General features: G+C 43.5%; 1 protein-coding gene and 1 pseudogene across 3 annotated transcripts in view; one reads left to right on the forward strand and one right to left on the reverse strand.

Moving 5' to 3' along the window:
* DMD (dystrophin) overlaps nt 1–17,686 on the forward strand; it is a 2,041,544-nt gene that overhangs the window by 186,086 nt on the left and 1,837,772 nt on the right. The window lies entirely within an intron of this gene.
* LOC148113436 (E3 SUMO-protein ligase KIAA1586 pseudogene) lies at nt 5,827–7,111 on the reverse strand (annotated as a pseudogene).

Genomic DNA, 17,686 nt, shown 5'->3' on the forward strand with positions numbered 1-17,686 from the left:
AAGCAATTTAAAGACTGAGGTAAAGCACAAAGAGAAGGAATAATGATGGGCTTAGTTTATTTTTTGCTCAGTAAAAGTTTGCTTTCTCAGAAACCACTGCCATTGTCTTTGGAGACTTCATGTTCTTATCATAGCAGCTGGTTTATAGTGAAGTATTTTCTTGTGAAGGTCACGGGCTTCAGTGTAGAGAAAAAAAAAAGATTTCCTCACTGAACCCAACTAAGTATAAGCTTTTCATGAAAACATTTTTGCGCAGACACTTATTAGCCTGCTGACCTGCTTAGCACATTGCTTACCGATAATAAATTAAAAGACTTCTCTTGCAAAGAAAGTTGGTTGATGTTACTGGGGGTCTTTTCCTCCTGCTCCTTTGTTTGAGCTTGTAGCTGCTAATGGATGTTATTTTATTCAAAAGCATAATACTATTGATAAAACATTGACATTTTTAAAAGTTATAACATATTATTTAAGAAAATCTATCTGATGAAAATGTACACAATGATTATTTGGTGGCTCAGTGGTTAGAATGCAGTATTGCAAGCTACTTCTGCTGATTGCCGGCTGTCTGAAGTTTGGTACTTCGAATCTCACCAGGCTCAAGGTTGACTCAGCCTTCCATCCCTCTGAGATCGGTAAAATGAGGACCCAGATTGTTGGGGTGAATATGCTGACTTTGTAAACTGCTTAGAGAGGGCTGTAAAGCACTGTGAAACAGTATATAAGTCTAAGTGCTATTGCTATTTAGAAGCATATGACCATTATGATTACTTCGAAAATTACTACTTTTGTTATGTCCGCGCAGGCATGAGCAGATGCTTTTCCTTCTGCCACGCAAGTGCGGGACATATTTTAAAGTTATTGATTAAAGGCTGACAGTTTTCCTTTAAAAGGGGCTGTCAGCTAGAAATTACATGTTGGTTTTACTGAGTCCTTATCTAAAATAAACATTGCTGCTGGAAGTCTGGCTCCTTGTCTGTGTTCCTACCCACAACATTCCATTGGCAACGAAGGTGGGATTGCTGGGCCCTGAGCCAACGTAGAGATAAAAGAGGCACGTGTGAGTGGCGACTGGTTTTTTTGGAAAGATAATGGCTAACTCACCACAGTTTGCTCCATTTGACCCTGAAACACAGATGTGAGATTCTTATTTAATCCTTTTTGACTGTATATTGGAAGCTAATGACTATGCAAATATCACAGACAATCGTAAATGAGCACTTTTTTTGAGCATTTGTGGAAAAGAAGTGTTTGAGATGGCAAGGGCCCTCATTGCGCCCCAACCCCTGCAGACAGTTCCTTGGGACATATTATTAAGCAAATTGAGGGAACATTATGTTCCTCGACCATCTTGCATTGCTGGAAGACATGCTTTTTATCATAGGGACCAGGTGGAGGGTGAGTCTATCAGTTGTTATATGGTGGCCCTCAGTAAAGCAGCTATTTATTGTGAATTTAGCAACCTAGATGAAGCCCTTTGAGACAGATTGGTCTGTGGGGTTCGGGATGTTCAGTTACAGATAAGATTATTAGCAAAACCAACATTAACACTACAGACAGCAGTAGAGGAGGCGCAAGCCACTGAATCATCGAATAGATCGATGGAAGAGATACAGAAGTCAGGCAGTTGCTGGCAGCTAGAAGGGAGGAAACCATCCATTGAGGAGAAGTAGAATTATGGGAGGATGCTGAAGATGAGTGAGATATTCATGATAATGTCCATCGGTTGAGGGTGGCAGCAAGGATTGCAGATTGACAGAGGATTGGAAGTTTTCCTCCTCATGTATTGGGTGCAGTGGAAACCATCCGAGAGCTATGTGTCACCATAAAAACACCATTTGTAGACAGTGTGGGAAGAAGGGTCACATAGCACAAGTTTGCTGTGCCGTGTTGCCTGCCCCCCCAACTGGGCAGACTTCAATTCATAATGGTGGGGAGAAGCATGGCCCATCAAGGCTAAGAATCCCAGAGGACAAGTGTTTTACTAATAACACGGATGCCTATCGTTCAGAGAGGGTGAGCAATCAAACCAGGATTCCAGGAAGTAGTAAAATTTACATTACTGTCCTTATTGCGGGATCTCCCTGCCAGATGGAAGTGGATATGGAGTTGGCAACAACAATTGTATCCTGGCAGACTCTACAGAAATCGGTGCCACATGGAGCCGAGCAGAAGCTTATGAGTAGTCGTATTCGTTTGAGAGATATCAAGGAAATAACATTCCCATTAAGGGTAGTGGAACATTCCACGTAGAATATAAAGACTTCTCTGGGCCACTCAAATTGATTGTTGTTGAAGGTGCACTGCCTAACCTCCTGGGACTGGATTGGTTTACAGTTTTGGGGTTAGAGATTACCGGGGTTCATAAAAACTGGGGACAAGCCATCGGAGAGTTGAGTAAAGAGTTCACCGATGTGTTTGACGGAAAGTTGGGAGAATATAGGGGTACCCCAATATCCTTCGGTTTGAATCCCAAGATGACACCAATAAGAATGAAACCGAGGCGGGTGCCATTTGCACTAAAACCCAAGGTTGACGAACAACTAGATAAATTGATTCAGCAAGGCGTACTGGAACCGGTGGACCACCCAAAGGGAGACCCCTATTGTGATGCCAGTGAAACCAAACGGGTCAGTCTGAATTTGTGCTGATTATAAATGTAAGTTGAATAGGGCTCTTCAACATAATGCTTATCTGTTACCAGTGGTGCAGCACTTATTACATTCTCTTGGGGGGGGGGGTGTTTAAGATCTTCGCAAAGTTAGATCTTGCCCAAGCATATCAGCAGCTCCCTGTAGATGACATCACAGCCGAAGCCCAAACTATCATAATGCATCGGGGGGGCGTTCTGTTGCCACTGCCTACAGTTTGGGGTGAGTATGGCCCCAGGGTTATTTCAAAGCCTGATAAAACATTTGTTATATGGCATCCCTGGGGTTGTGCCCTATTTCGATGATGTTCTCATCTCCACTACCAATAAAACTGAATTATTTGAATGACTACGACTAGTGCTACAAAGATTTCAAGAGGCTGGACTAAAGGTACAGGAAGAAAAGTGTAAAGTAGCAGTAAATCAAGTCGAGTTCCTGGGATACCTGGTTGATGTGTCCAGATTGCACCGCATCAAGGAGAAAGTACAAGCAATACAGGCTGTGCCAATACCAAAGCATAAGATGGAACTCCAGGCCTTTTTAGGGCTCCTCAATTTCTATAGTGTGTTTTTGCAACAAAAGGCATCTGTCGCTGAACCACTACATCGACTATTGGGGGAAAAGGTGCCATGGGTATGGGGGTGCAGAGAAGCAGCTGCATTTGTGGGGGTGAAAAAATTAATATCCTTGGATAGCATCTTAGTTCAGTTTAATGAACGTCTGTCATTAGTCCTGACATGTGATACATTCCCATTTGGAGTTGGGGGAGTTTAGAGTCATTGCCTTCCAGACAATCGTGAGATTCCAATAGCGTTCTTTTCCAGGACACTATCATCTGCCGAGATGAACTACAGCCAACTTGATAAAGAACCGTTGGCTGTGGTTGCTGGAATTAAGACATTTCATGAATATATTTATGGAAGGAGATTTGAGTTAGTGACAGATCATAAGCCACTGTTGGGACTAATTGCAGGGGACTGGCAAACACTGCAGGTCCTGTCCCCAAGGATGATGTGTTGGACAGAGTTTTTAGCAGTATATAGTTATTGACTTATAGATTGACCTGGCATAGAACTGGGCCATGCTGACAGCCTAAGCCGATGTCCGCTACCTAATCTAGTGGAGAATCTGGTTCCAGCAGCATCGGTACTGCTGATTGAGACCACGCCGTCCATTCTTGTTATAGTCGCGGAAGTGGCAACCCAGTCGAGAAAAGACCGAACGATCTTGCAAGTGTTAAACTGGGTGTGGAGGGGATGACTTAAAGAGACAGGGAGTGTAGAGTTTAAGCGATTCCTGGCAAGGCAATATGAATTTGATGCAGAAGGATTACCCTCAAGGCTAAGGAAATCATTATTAGAGAGTCTACATGAAGGCCACCCCGGAATTGTAAGGATGAAGGCATTGGCCCGTAGTTATCTGTGGTGGTCAAATATAGATAGAGATATTGCGGAGTGGGTGGCGTTGTATCAAGCATGCCAGGAATCGAGACCGGCACCTCCTGCAGCACCACCATGGGACTGGGAAACACCAAAAGGCCCCTGGTCTAGAATACACCTCGATTTTGCAGGGCCAATAAAGGGGTTGTCCTTCCTAATTGTTGTTGATGCATATTCCAAATGGCTGGAGGTGGCCATAATGAGGTCAACCACGACAGACGCTGTTGTTAGAGTATTAAACAAAATGTTTGCAACACATGGGTTGCCGGATGTGTTGGTCTTGGACAATGGGCCACAATTTACATCAACGGCATTCGAGGTATTCCTAGTAAACCGAGGAATAAGTCATGCCCTTGTCACACCATTTCACCCCGCGAGTAACGGACAGGTGGAGCGAATGGTGCGAATGACGAAAGAGGCGTTGACTCGAATGGGTGCAGGGGTCTATCAGAAACTTGATAAGTATTCATTCAACCGACATGTCACTCCCTGTGTAGCCATCAGAAAGAGCCCAGCCAAATTATTTATGGGTTGCCAGCTGAGAAGAAATTTAGACAGAATACACCCCGATTATTCGACAGAAACCTCACTGGGAAAGTACAGTCAGAACCTTTGAGCAAGGTGATCTAGTATACGCCCAGAATTATACCGGTCAACCCATATGGGTGCCAGCACAGATTACAGAAGTTACGGGTCCCCGTTCATACCGGGTGGAGCTCGAGGATGGGTGCCTGTGGCACCAACATATCAATCAGCTTCGGAGCTGAGCAAGGGGAACAGCCATTAGGGAGCTGGAAGAAGTAAACCAGGGTGGGAATCCAGAAGAGTGAGACGGACGACAACACAGTGAAAGATTATGTGAAGGGCTGAGGCCAGTGCAGAATGAAACACCTGTTATTGAGCGTCCATTGCCATGGAATCCGTCTTGCTTTTTTCCATCTTCAATTAAGGGATATGCTCGGGGGCTCCCCAAAGAGTATTTGTAAGCCATCTGATGTAGTTGAAGAATCGTTGAGAATGTGGTTGACGTGTGAGGGCCTGACAGAAATACAGGAGAGCCGCCTGTTGATGCGAAGCCGCTGTAGACCAATGTATTCTGATGATTATGTTCGTGGTGTACGAAGTTTCCCTGAGGGAGGGGGAAGGGGTGTTATGTCCACACAGGCATGAGCAGGGGCTTTTCCTTCTGACACGCAAGTGTGGGACATATTTTGAAGTTATTGGTTAAAGGCTGACAGTTTTCCTTTAAAAGGGGCTGTCAGCCGGAAATTGCATGTTGCATTCTTGCAAGTCTGGCTCCTCGTCTGTCTTCCTACCCACAACATTCCAACTTTCACTGCCTTTTAGAAGTTTTAACTTCTCTGCATAGACTTAATATATATGCAGGATCAGATTGATAACAACTATAAATGGTATACAAACCTCTTCACACAACAACATATAACTTCGTTATCAAGTAAAAAGATGTTGATAAATGTTTTACAAACATAGAATCATAGAATTGGAAATAGACTATCAATCCTTTTCAATATATTCTTCTTTTGTAACAAAAATGTGTATAAGTCAGTGGTGGGCATGGCCAAGTCAACGTCACTTCTTTGCTCTAATGACCTACAAAAAGAAGATATACCAAAAGGTCGTTTATTATTTCATGCATTTAATACTTAAATAAGAATAAAAGAAGTACAGAAAACAATAAAAGAGGTACACAAATTCTTACATAAAAGTGTTATTTGTTTTTGACTTTTTAAAGGTATTTTCACATTAATGTTTCATTGGCGCCCTCCTCACTTGCACTTTTCTTCACTTTTACTCGAGCATCATCGGCTGTATGATGATGTGCTCTTAACCATTTTGTGACTGTAGGAATAGGGTCCCATTCTTTTATTGATAGGCCAATTACAATAATGGTAATTAGGTTGGTTATGTTGGAAACAGGCGAGTTCTCTTTTCTGAACATATGTTCATTTTTGAAAATCCCCTTTCCACTTCTGCTGAATTTACAGCAATTGTTCTGTCAATATCTTTAGCTTTTTTAATATTATCAGGAATTGCATAGTTCTTGGAATCTTTTAAAAAATTTTCTACAAAATCTCTATAATCGTTGATATTAATTTTGTAATTAAAAATGTCACTAAATGTGTGCAATTGTTCTTCAGCTGCTGTCCATGGAACTACTACTTCTTCAATATTCCAGTAATCTGGCTCCAAAAAATTGAGAAATTGTAATTTATTCATCTCTTGCAATTGGGTACCTGTTTTTAAATGTTCACAATCCATTAGTCTTTTCTTCAAATTTGTTATGATGCTTTCTAAAAGTCTTTCCTGAGGAAGTCCAACAAATTGATGATTTTGTACAAATTTTATATTTTTGAAGGTTTCTGAAGTAATTAATCCATCAACTTTTTTTTCGTATGGACCCTTTCCCTTTCTAAGCATTTCAAATGATTTAATTGATCTCATCACAAGCTTTTCAGCCTTTATGATGTCTGTATTTCTTGCCTGCAGTGCATTTGAAAAAGGAGAAATTTCTTCTAGAATATTGATCATCAATGCCAAATCATTTATAAAATATATATTTTCAAGACAGGCAGCCATACCTGAGTATTTTTCATTTGCATGAAAATAGTGATGTAGTGCTGGATAAGCACCCCATACAGCTAGGGTTGACCTTAAACTACAGGCAGCCCATCTTGGTCCCAAAACTCTACCAATCTTTATGATTTCAATTCCATATTTGGATATTTCGGTAAGTTCCATTTGGCTCTTACAGGATTTAAGAAAAATAGTGTATATCTTGTCAATAATTTTTTTAAAATGATTTTTTTAAACAAATTGGAGGCAATGGTTTAAGCAGTGCCATATTATGATGTTTGGAAATTCTTTTGCTATTCTAGTGCTCACTCCAGATTTTCTCCCAAACATAATGCTGGCACCATCAGAGCAAAATGCTATTAAATTTTTTTCTAGGTAGTTCTTAGTAAACCCAACATTATTTAAACTTTCCATAACTAAAGAACATATTGTCTCTGCATCTTGTTTTTCCAATTCAACAAGCTCAACAAAAATTGTTGGTGAGTTAACTGAATCCTCAGCTTTTACGAAAACTATCACAACTCGTTTGCATGGTAGCGTTGAGGCTTTGTCAATAATTAAACATATTTTCAGATTATTTTCAATAATGTTAGTAAACATTTTGGTTTTAATTCCTTTTGCAATGAAATCAACTATTTTCACTGCAGTTGACTGTGAATCTAATCCTATTCCCATATCTAGTCTATTTTCAATTTGCAATTCTATCACATCTTCTATGTCTGAAAATGATTTACATCCTTTTGCCAGGCTGTAAACTGTTTTGAATATTCTACAAGTGGTACCTAAATATTTTTCAGACATCTTATCGATTCCTTTTGTTATAGCATCCTGCTCCCCTTGTTTTGTTTGTTGGGCAAATGGTGTGAGTTTTTGGTGAAAAATGTTTTTTCATTTTTTTTCTTAGAGACGCTTGTTGTTTATTTTTCCCTGCTGCCTCAATCTTGAAATGTTTCCATTATTTTGACACATGAACTCAATTCTCTTTTGTGAAGTCATGTTCTCCGAAGGAAGGGAAGGCAGTCAGACTGGGGAAGGACTTCCTCTATGCAGCATTGATCGAGTCTTGCCAATCAGAATAACTCCACCCTCATGGCCCAGTGTTTCGACTCGATCTATGCTGGATAGACATGTCTTCCACTATCTCCTACTAACTGCTAGATTACCTTGCCTTTGGACTTTATTTCATTTGTTTTAATTGAGTTTTACGGCTACAGTCTAATTGTGAGTAAAAACCTCAATTGCTGCCGGGGATCCTGCTGGGAGCCTGACGGCTGTCAGTTCTCCCCCTCAGCAGCCTTATCTCTCCGATCGTGCTGGGAGCCTGCCAGCTGTCAGTTCTCCCCCTCAGCAGCCTTATCTCTCCGATTGTGCTAATTAGCCCCTGCTGTGCTTCAAAGGCTTTTGCCCAGTAGCGTTCCTCCCGGCTTGAGAATCTGCTCGCCTTAATTTGCTGCTGTGAGCCTGCAAGGATCCTAACGGACAGGCTTTTCCTCTGCGGCCTTATCTCCCCCGATCTCCTTAACGAGCCACTGCTGCGTTTCAAAGGCATTTAGCCTAGCAGCGTTTTTCCTCGGCTGGAGCTTGCCTCGCTGCAACTCATATCGCACTAATAGCCTTGAGCTAGCGATTCTTCTGCCTGTTTATTATTGGATTGACTTTTGCCTGTGGGGAGCCTAATTGAATTGCTGCATCAGTAAGTTTGGGCGGTTAATTTTGGCGCGAATTTGCCGGCGGCCATTTTGTTCAACGGAGATCTCTGTCATGGGGGATAGATCCAAGTCCACAGCCTCAGCCCCTTCAAGGCGCCCTGCTGCTAATACCAATGACCCGCTGGAAGGTTCCTCGACCCAGCCCCCTCCAGCCAAGCGGTCCAGGGCTACTAAGGCTGCCGTGCCTGCTATCCCTGCGCCCTCCAAAGAGGAACAACGCCGCCATCGTGCAATGGAGAAGGCTTTCTCTAAGGCGGCCCATCAATCTCAGGCTCCAGCCCCCCAACCGGCCCACCAGACCCCTCCTGAATCAACTTCCCAGGTCATGGCTGATACCCACAATTCCAGGGAGCTATCTCCGGACCGCCCTCCTTCAGCTGGGCCTCCTCCCCCCCCCAGGGAAGGAACCTTTGTTCCAGACGCTGTCTGAGGCAGTTTCCTCTAGGAGCTCTTCTCCAGCTCCACCTGTGGACCCACCTGCGCCCGCTGCGCCTCCTCAGGTGCCTGAAGCCTTTGAGGCTATGCTAACCAGAGTCATCCGGGACGGCTTCGCCCAATGTTTACAGCAAGTGGGGTTGCCTTCTGCACCCCCTCCTCAACCACAATGCCAACTTCGTGGTTTCGATGACCAGTCCCTTGACCTGGAACAGGATGTCTATGACTATGCGGGGGACTTAGCTTTGACCTCGGATCATGAAGAGGCCCCGGATGCAGCCCTTTCTGACGATGAAGGATTGATACCGGATCAGTCACCATTTATTGGTCTTTTTAACCCACAGATGTTCAGATCCCTACTGTTTAAGGCCATTGCCACCACCCGCTTGGGTGAGGTTCCATCGGCTGCCTCCGCTCCCACTCCCTCGGACCCCGCTTCTGCTCTCTTTGCAGAACCAACTGTGGCTCCGGAAACAGTTCCAGCACCAAAGCTTTTTCTAGACGTGCTCCAACGCCAATGGTCCCTTCCGGGCACGGGTCCCAGCCCTAACAACTTAGACAAACGACTCTACAATTCTGCTCCAGCCTTGGCCGACCTTCTCCAACCTCCGGTCGTTGATTCTCCCATCGTCGCCTTGACTAATCCAGTCCACCCCACGGGCCCGCCCGAAGATTCCCTTTGTCCGGAGGACAAGAGAGCAGAGAAGACGCTCGTCAAGGGACATCTCGCGGCTGCTTGGTCCATCCGGGCCTCATCCTCGGCGTCCTTTTTTAACCGTGCGGCCCTTCTCTGGTTGAGACAGCTGCAAGACCGCTTGCCCCGTGCCGACCTCAGGGCTCATCAAGATCTCAATAAGATTGCTGCAGCCCTGGAATATTCAGCGGATGCCACCCTCAACGCTACGAGATTCGCTGCCAGGGCCCTTGGCTCTTCCATCACTTCGCGCCGCCTTCTCTGGCTCAGGGGCTGGCAGGCGGATATGCATAGTAAGTGGCAGCTCGCCTCTGCCCTCTATTCTGCAGGTTCTCTTTTTGGATCCCCGCTGGAACCTCTCCTGATCAAAACCCGGGACAAGCGCAAGATTCTCCCTTCTCAGCTTCAGCGGTCGGCTTCACGCTACACTCCGTATCCATGGTCCCAGTCCTTTCGTGGTCCTGACTCCAGCTCGTTCCAGCCATGCTACCACCGTCCCGCCCCTCCTCGAAGCCAACATCTTGACTCCCAGGTTAGATCGGGGGGTAGTAACCCGCCACGCTGGTCCTTTCGGGGAGGGCGGGGATGCTTTGCCAGACAAGGCAGATAGTTCCCGCAATGATATTCCTATAGGGGGTCGCTTGTCCTATTTCTATTCCCAATGGGTCTCCTCTGTATCTGACGCCTGGGTTCTCTCCACTATTCGCTCGGGCCTTCTTTTAGAATTCATCAGCCCTCCCCCCCCAGTTTTTATTTCCTGCCCTGTCTCTCGGGACCCGCAGAAGCAGGCCCTAGTTTCCTCAGCATCAACCATCTCCTGGCTATTCGGGCTATTCAGAGGGTGCCCCCTCATCAACAGGGCAGGGGATTTTACTCCCGTCTTTTTGTAGTCCCTAAGTCCTCGGGGGGATGGAGGGCCATTTTAGACCTTAAAGCTCTGAACCGGTACATAATTTATCGCCGGTTTAAGATGCACACCCTGTTCTCCATTTTGGAGTGCCTCTGCCCAGGGGATTTTCTCTCTTCAATTGATTTAACGGAGGCCTACCTCCATATTCCGATTCACCCTTCCCACCATCAGTTTCTCCGTTTTCATTTCATGGGGTCCCATTTCCAGTATAGAGCCTTGCCCTTTGGTCTCTCCTAGGCCCCGAGGGTTTTCACCAAGGTTATGGCTGCACTCATAGGTCATATCAGGTCCCTTCCCATTAGGCTCCAATTTTATTTGGACGATATCCTCATTATGTCTACTTCCCTTTCTTCGGCCACCAAGGACCTTGACTCTGTCCTTTCTCTTCTCCAATCCCATGGGTTCTCTGTCAATTGGGCCAAAAGCCACCTATCACCTTCCACAAGTATCGTCCACCTGGGAGCCACAATTGACACAGTCTCTTCCAGGGTGTTCCTCTCCCCAGACCGTCAACTGGCTCTCCGTGACCTATTTAGCCAATGCTGGGCTGCGGAAACTCTCTTGCCTTCTGGGTAAAATGGTTTCCACTTTCGGAATTGTTCCCTGGTCTAGATGCACTGCAGGGAGCTGCAGTGGCTCCTCCTCCCATACCAGCGCGCTGGCAGGAGCAACTCTCTGGCCCGCATCCGTCTCCCTCCTTCAGTACGGTCCTCCCTCCGATGGTGGTCCTTAGAGGCAATCTCCAAGGGGAGCAATTACACAGAACCATCTCGACTGGTCCTCACGACGGACGCCAGCTTGACCAGCTGGGGGGCTCACCTGCTCCATCACATGGCCCAAGGTCAGTGGACCACCCGGGACCGACAACACAACATCAACTACCTAGAATTGCGGGCCGTGCGCCTAGCCCTCCTCTTCTTTCAATCTCTGATGGAGGGCAAGGACATTCTAGTCCTTACCGACAACATGGCAACTAAAACGCACTTAAACAAGATGGGAGGCACTCATTCCAAAGCTCTGCTTACGGAGACCATTCTGCTGGGCCGCTGGGCCGAATCCCATCTGTTATCCATCCGGGCGGACCACATTTCCGGGATGGCAAATCTACAAGCGGATGCCCTCAGCCGCTCTCCCGTGGATCACGGGGAGTGGAGCCTCTCTCCATCCCTCTTCCGGGAGATTGTCCGTCGATACGGGACCCCGGTTGTCGACCTGTTCGCCTCGGCGACGAATCACCTCCTTCCACGGTACTTCTCATGGTTCCTGGACCCTCAGGCAGAGGATTCCGACGCCGTCCGCTGCCCGTGGCCTCCCGGTCTTCTATACGCATTCCCTCCCCTTCCCCTCATCCCTCGTGTACTCAGGAAGATGTTGGCAGAGAAGGCGGATCTACTTCTCGTCGCCCCACACTGGCCACGTCGCCCTTGGTACGCGGACCTGCTATCCCTCTCTGTAGCACCTCACTGGCGCATACCGGACTCCTTAGTGACGCTGACCCAGGGCCGTCTCACTTATCCGGATCCCAAGTGGCTTCACTTGACCGTGTGGAGGTTGAGCGGCGTCTCCTAACAGCTCACCACGTCCCTCCTCCGGTGGCTACCACGATGCAAGCCGCTCGCCGCCCATCTACAACCAGAATCTATGGAGCTACCTGGCGCTCCTTCGTTTCCTGGTGTAACCGTTCTGCGGTCGATCCTCTTTCGGCTTCCGTCCTCCACGTCCTTTCCTTCCTCCAAGCTGGATTTGAAGCAGGATTAGCTCCTAACACCCTCCGTCGTCAGGTGGCAGCTCTGGCTTCTGTCCTTTCCTGTGGTTCTCCGGACTCCTTGTCCCATCACCCCGTCATCCACATTTTCCTCCGCGGAGCTACCAATCTCCGCCCTCCTCCTGTGCATCGTTTCCCTACTTGGGATCTGAACAAAGTTCTCACGGCACTCGTCTCGTCTCCCTTCGAACCGCTTCGTCAGGTTTCTCTCTGTTTCCTATCGTTTAAAGTTTCGTTCCTAGTCGCTATTACTTCGGTGCGCAGGATATTGGAGCTAGCTGCCCTGTCCACCCGCAGTGACCTTTGTATCTTTCACAGGGACAGGGTGGTCCTGCGCCTTGACCCGGCTTTTTTGCCTAAAGTTAACACGTTGTTCCATAGGGCACAAGAGATTGTGCTCCCGAATTTTTGCCCTCACCCCACGCATCGTCTGGAGCGCTCGTGGCATCGACTGGATGTCCGCAGGGCTCTGTGGATCTACCTGGCCCGGACTGCTCCTTTTCGCAAAACAGAAGCGTTGTTCAACCAGATACTGTGGGGGCCCATGTCTCTAGTACTACCTTAGGACGATGGATCAGGGCTACTATCGCCTCTGCCTACCAACAATTGAAGCTGCCCATCCCGTGAAACATCACGGCCCATTCAACCAGGAGCGCAGCGACTTCCGCCGCTTGGTCCACTCAAGCGCCTCTGGAAGAAGTCTGCAGGGCTGCCGCGTGGACTTCTATTTCTCCGTTCATCCGCCACTACCGCGTGGATTCCTTCGCATCTGCGGATGCTGCCTTTGGTCTCCAGGTCCTGCAGTCCGTTCTTCCCCCCTGAGGTACTCGGGCCGGTTGTTCCCGCCCTGGTGGACATGCAGCTTTGGTATGTCCCCAGTCTGACTGCCTTCCCTTCCTTCGGAGAATGGACGTTGGTCTTACCTGATACGTCCGTTCTTGTTCAGGAAGGGAAGTCAGTCAGCCCCACCCTTGGGTCTGGCCCTCTCGGTCAGTTGGGGGAGGGTGCTTTTAATTCTTTCTCATTTCAGGAAGACACGTCAGTCTATGCCTACGCCCTCGCCGAAACACTGGGCCATGAGGGCGGAGTTATTCTGATTGGCAAGACTCGATCAATGCTGCATAGAGGAAGTCCTTTCCCAGTCTGACTGACTTCCCTTCCTGAACGAGAACGGACGTATCAGGTAAGACCAACGTCCATTTTGCACAATACTTGCAACCTAATTTTTTGTTGGAAACTTCCAGTACCTCATATTTCTCTTGAAAGTTGCTATACTGTTGCAACAGCAGCAGTCAGGAAGATTACTTTGAATTTTGGAGTCACCAATTTGACAGGCTTGCTGCTTTCTCCAAGTTCCATTTGTGCTTGTAGTGGTGCTTGTGATGGTTTTGGATCATCCAAGGCCAATTCTGTTGTTGTTCCAATCTTGGTTTCTTGCTGAAAAAAGTGGTCAAACTCTGATGCTTTTTCATCCTGTTAAAGGTTACTACTGCAAAAGAAATAAATTGTGCTTTATACTCGATTGTGATTGTAAGTTGAGAACTACAGGTAACAGAAGGGATCTGTTTTCACTCAACAATGTGCAGTCTTTTCAGGATGTGATTGGGGTCCAACAAACAAGAAAGATATAGTTTTTCATCTTTTTTTGAAAACAAGTTTTATTGATTTTTTCTTTCACATACATATTTTATGAACAGAGTATTGACCGAATCATATCTTATACAACTTGTCACATCCAAATACAATTTACATATTTCAATTTCTGCCAAAATATTCTTTTTCCCTACTTTCTTATCTTGTCTTAATACCTTCTATACTTATTATATAAACAGTATCACCATCCGCCCTTCAAATCCTAATTTCTTAACATAATTTCAATTAATTATCTTATCCATTGTTAATCATACATATTCTCTTTTAACTTTCATTTTAGTTCATTCTTCATCCTAGTAAGTTTAAGCATACTCGGGGTTGCCCTTCTACCATTCCACCTCCCTTATTTTATAATAATTCTCCTCTTCCTCTCTTTCCCTTCCCTCCCTTCTTCTATCCTTTTCTACTTTCTTCTTTCCTCCTCTCCTTCCCCTCCTCTCCTTCCCCTTCCTTTCCCCCACTCCTCCTTTCTTCCTCCCTTTCTAACCTTCTCTCCTACTCTTGTTTCCCCTCCCTTTCTTCCTCTCCTTTTCACTTTCTTCTATTTTTCTCTCTCCTTCCTCTCTTCTCCCCTCCTTTCTATCCCTCTACCCCCTTTCAATTTTCTCTTCATTGTCGTATTTGTCAATTCAATATTTTCCAAAATGATTTTTGGAAAAAAATTCAATGAGCAACCCCAATTTTTTCTCCATTTATTGAATATGTTTCTCAAAATCTCCATCATATTTTTTAGTTATTAACAATGTATTTCATCTTATTCCTTTTTTACATTGTAACCTTTTAACTTAATTAACCTTCCATCTCTTATTTTCTTTAATTCCTAATTTCTTATTCTAACATCAATTAATTATTTTATTTCATCATTTACAATATATTTTTTCTAAATCTCCATCACACTTTTTAACATTTCAATTTTAGCTCTTGCTTTAAGCCAATTTATCACTTCATATTTCATCTGCTAATCTATTTTACATTAAACAATATATATCATATTTACTTCTTACATACAGTAATTAATATTAACTTTTTTCTCTTGATCTAATTTCCACTTCTTAATGTTTTTCTCTCCTTAATTTTTGATAAGTAATCACTACCCACCCTTAATTCCTAATTTCTTATTCCAACATCAATCAGTTATTTTATTTCATCATTTACAACATATTTTTTCAAAGTCCCCATTATGCTTTTTAACATTTCAATTTTATATCTTAATTTCAGTTATTTTCATAGTTAAACTAGATTATATTTCATATTACATCTGCTGATCCATTTTACAATAAACAATATACTTCATCTTGTTTGTTTCTTACATACAATTTCTACTATTAACACAGTTCCCTTAAATCAACTAATATATGCTTTATTTCTCTTCCTTCTTCATTATTCTTCCCCTTTTAACCATTTTCTTTTGGTCTCTTTAAAATTCCACTCCTTAATATTTTTCTCCCTTTCTCCCATTCTCTTATCTTTTTCTTTTTATATTTATTGTATCTTTGTCCCTGAATCCTTTCTCTAACTTTTAATACTGTTACTCTCGTAATTCTCCCCCTGTTTTTACCCAGTCTTTTCCCATTTCCTTCTCTTCTCTTCTTTTTTGTGGGATATTCCCCCCCCATCCATTCTTTTTTTGTCACTGTCAATCCCAGTGTAATTATCTATCATTTTATCTTCAATTATTTTCCCTTCAACATTGTATTCTTGTTTTTCATTTATATTCTCTTTTTCCTTTTTTGTATATTCTAACCAGGCTTCTGTTTCTTTATTACCCTTGAATGATTCACACACATTTTTAAGCATCTCCATTAATTCCTCATACTCCCAATGCTCCATATTGTCATTTGAATTTTTAAAATATTTTAATTTATGTTTAATTAAGATTCAAGTGCATGTAGTCTCTTTTTTTTAAATTTCCAAATAATATCCAGTTCAAATATTTATCTAGTCCATTCCAATGTGAAGCTTTGTTATTTTTCACCTCCTTTCAAAGTCAAGACCCAGCTGTTTAAAAAGAAACAAATACTCCTTAAAGTCTCATGGTAGTCAAGGTCATTGCTGTTCCTTCAATTTTCAAAACAATCGTCGTAGTGCTTCTTTCTTCCACCAGATGTCTTTCTCCAATCCACAAATCCCAAGACAACAAAGTAACATATTTACAAAAATGTTTTAAATCCACATAAAAAATACTTTCTCTTCAATTTCTTTTCCTTTTATTCTTTTTAATTTCTCCAAATTCCATTTTAAATCCAATTGTAAAATTTCCTTTCTTGTGCTTTGATATTTTAGCTTCCTCTTTCTTCTTCCTTCCAATATCAAAACTATCACAAATAATTCAAATCTTCATTAAAGAGTGCTTTCCCTCAGTTTTCTTTTTCCTGTATTATTTTAATTTCTCCAAATCCAATTTTAAGTCCAGGTAGAAAATTTTCTTTTTTGGGCTTTAGTCCTTTAACTTCCTCTTTGTTCTTCTCCCTCCAATTAAAATTCCCAAGTGCCAATTAGCCACTTATTTCTGCACCAGGACCGCTTTTAAGATTTTTAAAAATTCCTTTTTTACCTGTGAGTCGGTTAATCACTCACCCGGTACCAATACTCCATTCAAATATTGCTCCTGCACAAAATCTTAGTCCGGTTGCCCCAGCTTCAGAGCGGTCATTTTAAGGGCCACCCCCCTCCCCCCACTGCCGGTTCAAAGAGCTGCCTCCGACCCTTCGAGGAACTTGCCTGTTCCTCTTGATCGTCCAAGGTGCCTCTCCTTCTTCACCATCCCTACAAGATGGTTCTGGTCCGAAGATCCTCCGACATTGGTTTGTTTGGCTGAATTTTCACAAGGCTCGTCGGAGCCTGCTATTTTCAAGCCAGTCTCGCCGAGATGCTTCCAGTCCTCTCTCAGATATAGTTTTTCATCTAAGAAGTTAGATCAAGAAGAATGAATTTCATCGGTACATTCAGAGAGCAATACTGAATTCTTTTTCTGAAATGTATTCCTCAGTTCAAAAAACAGGAATATATGAATTAGGTTCAGTATTTAGCTTAGCTTGTACTCCTTTAGCTATTCAAGAGTTAGTGGTGTCATGGTTAGAAACAATGGTAAAGCAACATATAGATTTAAAACCAGAAATATTTTGTTGGGTATTTTAAAGGGAATACATATTTAATTTTACACATGTTAACAGCTGCTAGAATTGTATTTGCACAACAGTGGAAAAACAAAGATATGAAAATGAATAAAAAAATATTAGAATGTACAGAAATGAATAAATTAACACTTAAAATTAAGGAGAAGGCTTCAAATACTTTTAACGTGAGATTTGTTTTATCAATGGCTAACTAACAAAAACAGAAGTTAGAAATCTAAAAGTATAAAAGAAAACACCAATTATATAAGGAAAGTTCACTAAAATGGATAATATTATTAGTATGTGATCATTATTAATGTGTAGATAACTTTGGGAGCACACCCACCCACCCCCCAGAAAACTAGGACAGTGCCAGGAAAACACCAAAAGAATAAAAATAGTTTTCCCTCAAAAGACTGCAGATAAACCAGTTTTTTTCCCTAACCCTAACCCTAAGGACAGGAAAGATAAAGCCACAGGAATAAAAACCATCATGGCATCAATCACACTCACTAGATGTTTAATCTCATAAAGCTGCGCAAATTTCAAAATATAAAAGCAGCTATAGAGTCACATAAAATTTGCTTGCTGCAAGCAGCAACCTCACAAAATTACACAACAACATCTATCAAAAAACAATTATCACACTCATTATTTTTTTAAAAAAATAAAAAAATAGCAATTTACCCAAAATTAGGCGAAGGCACAAGGCAACATGGCAG

This window comes from Pantherophis guttatus, chromosome 5 (assembly GCF_059756535.1).
Source record: "Pantherophis guttatus breed Tessera chromosome 5, ASM5975653v1, whole genome shotgun sequence".
Lineage (NCBI taxonomy): Eukaryota > Metazoa > Chordata > Lepidosauria > Squamata > Colubridae > Pantherophis > Pantherophis guttatus.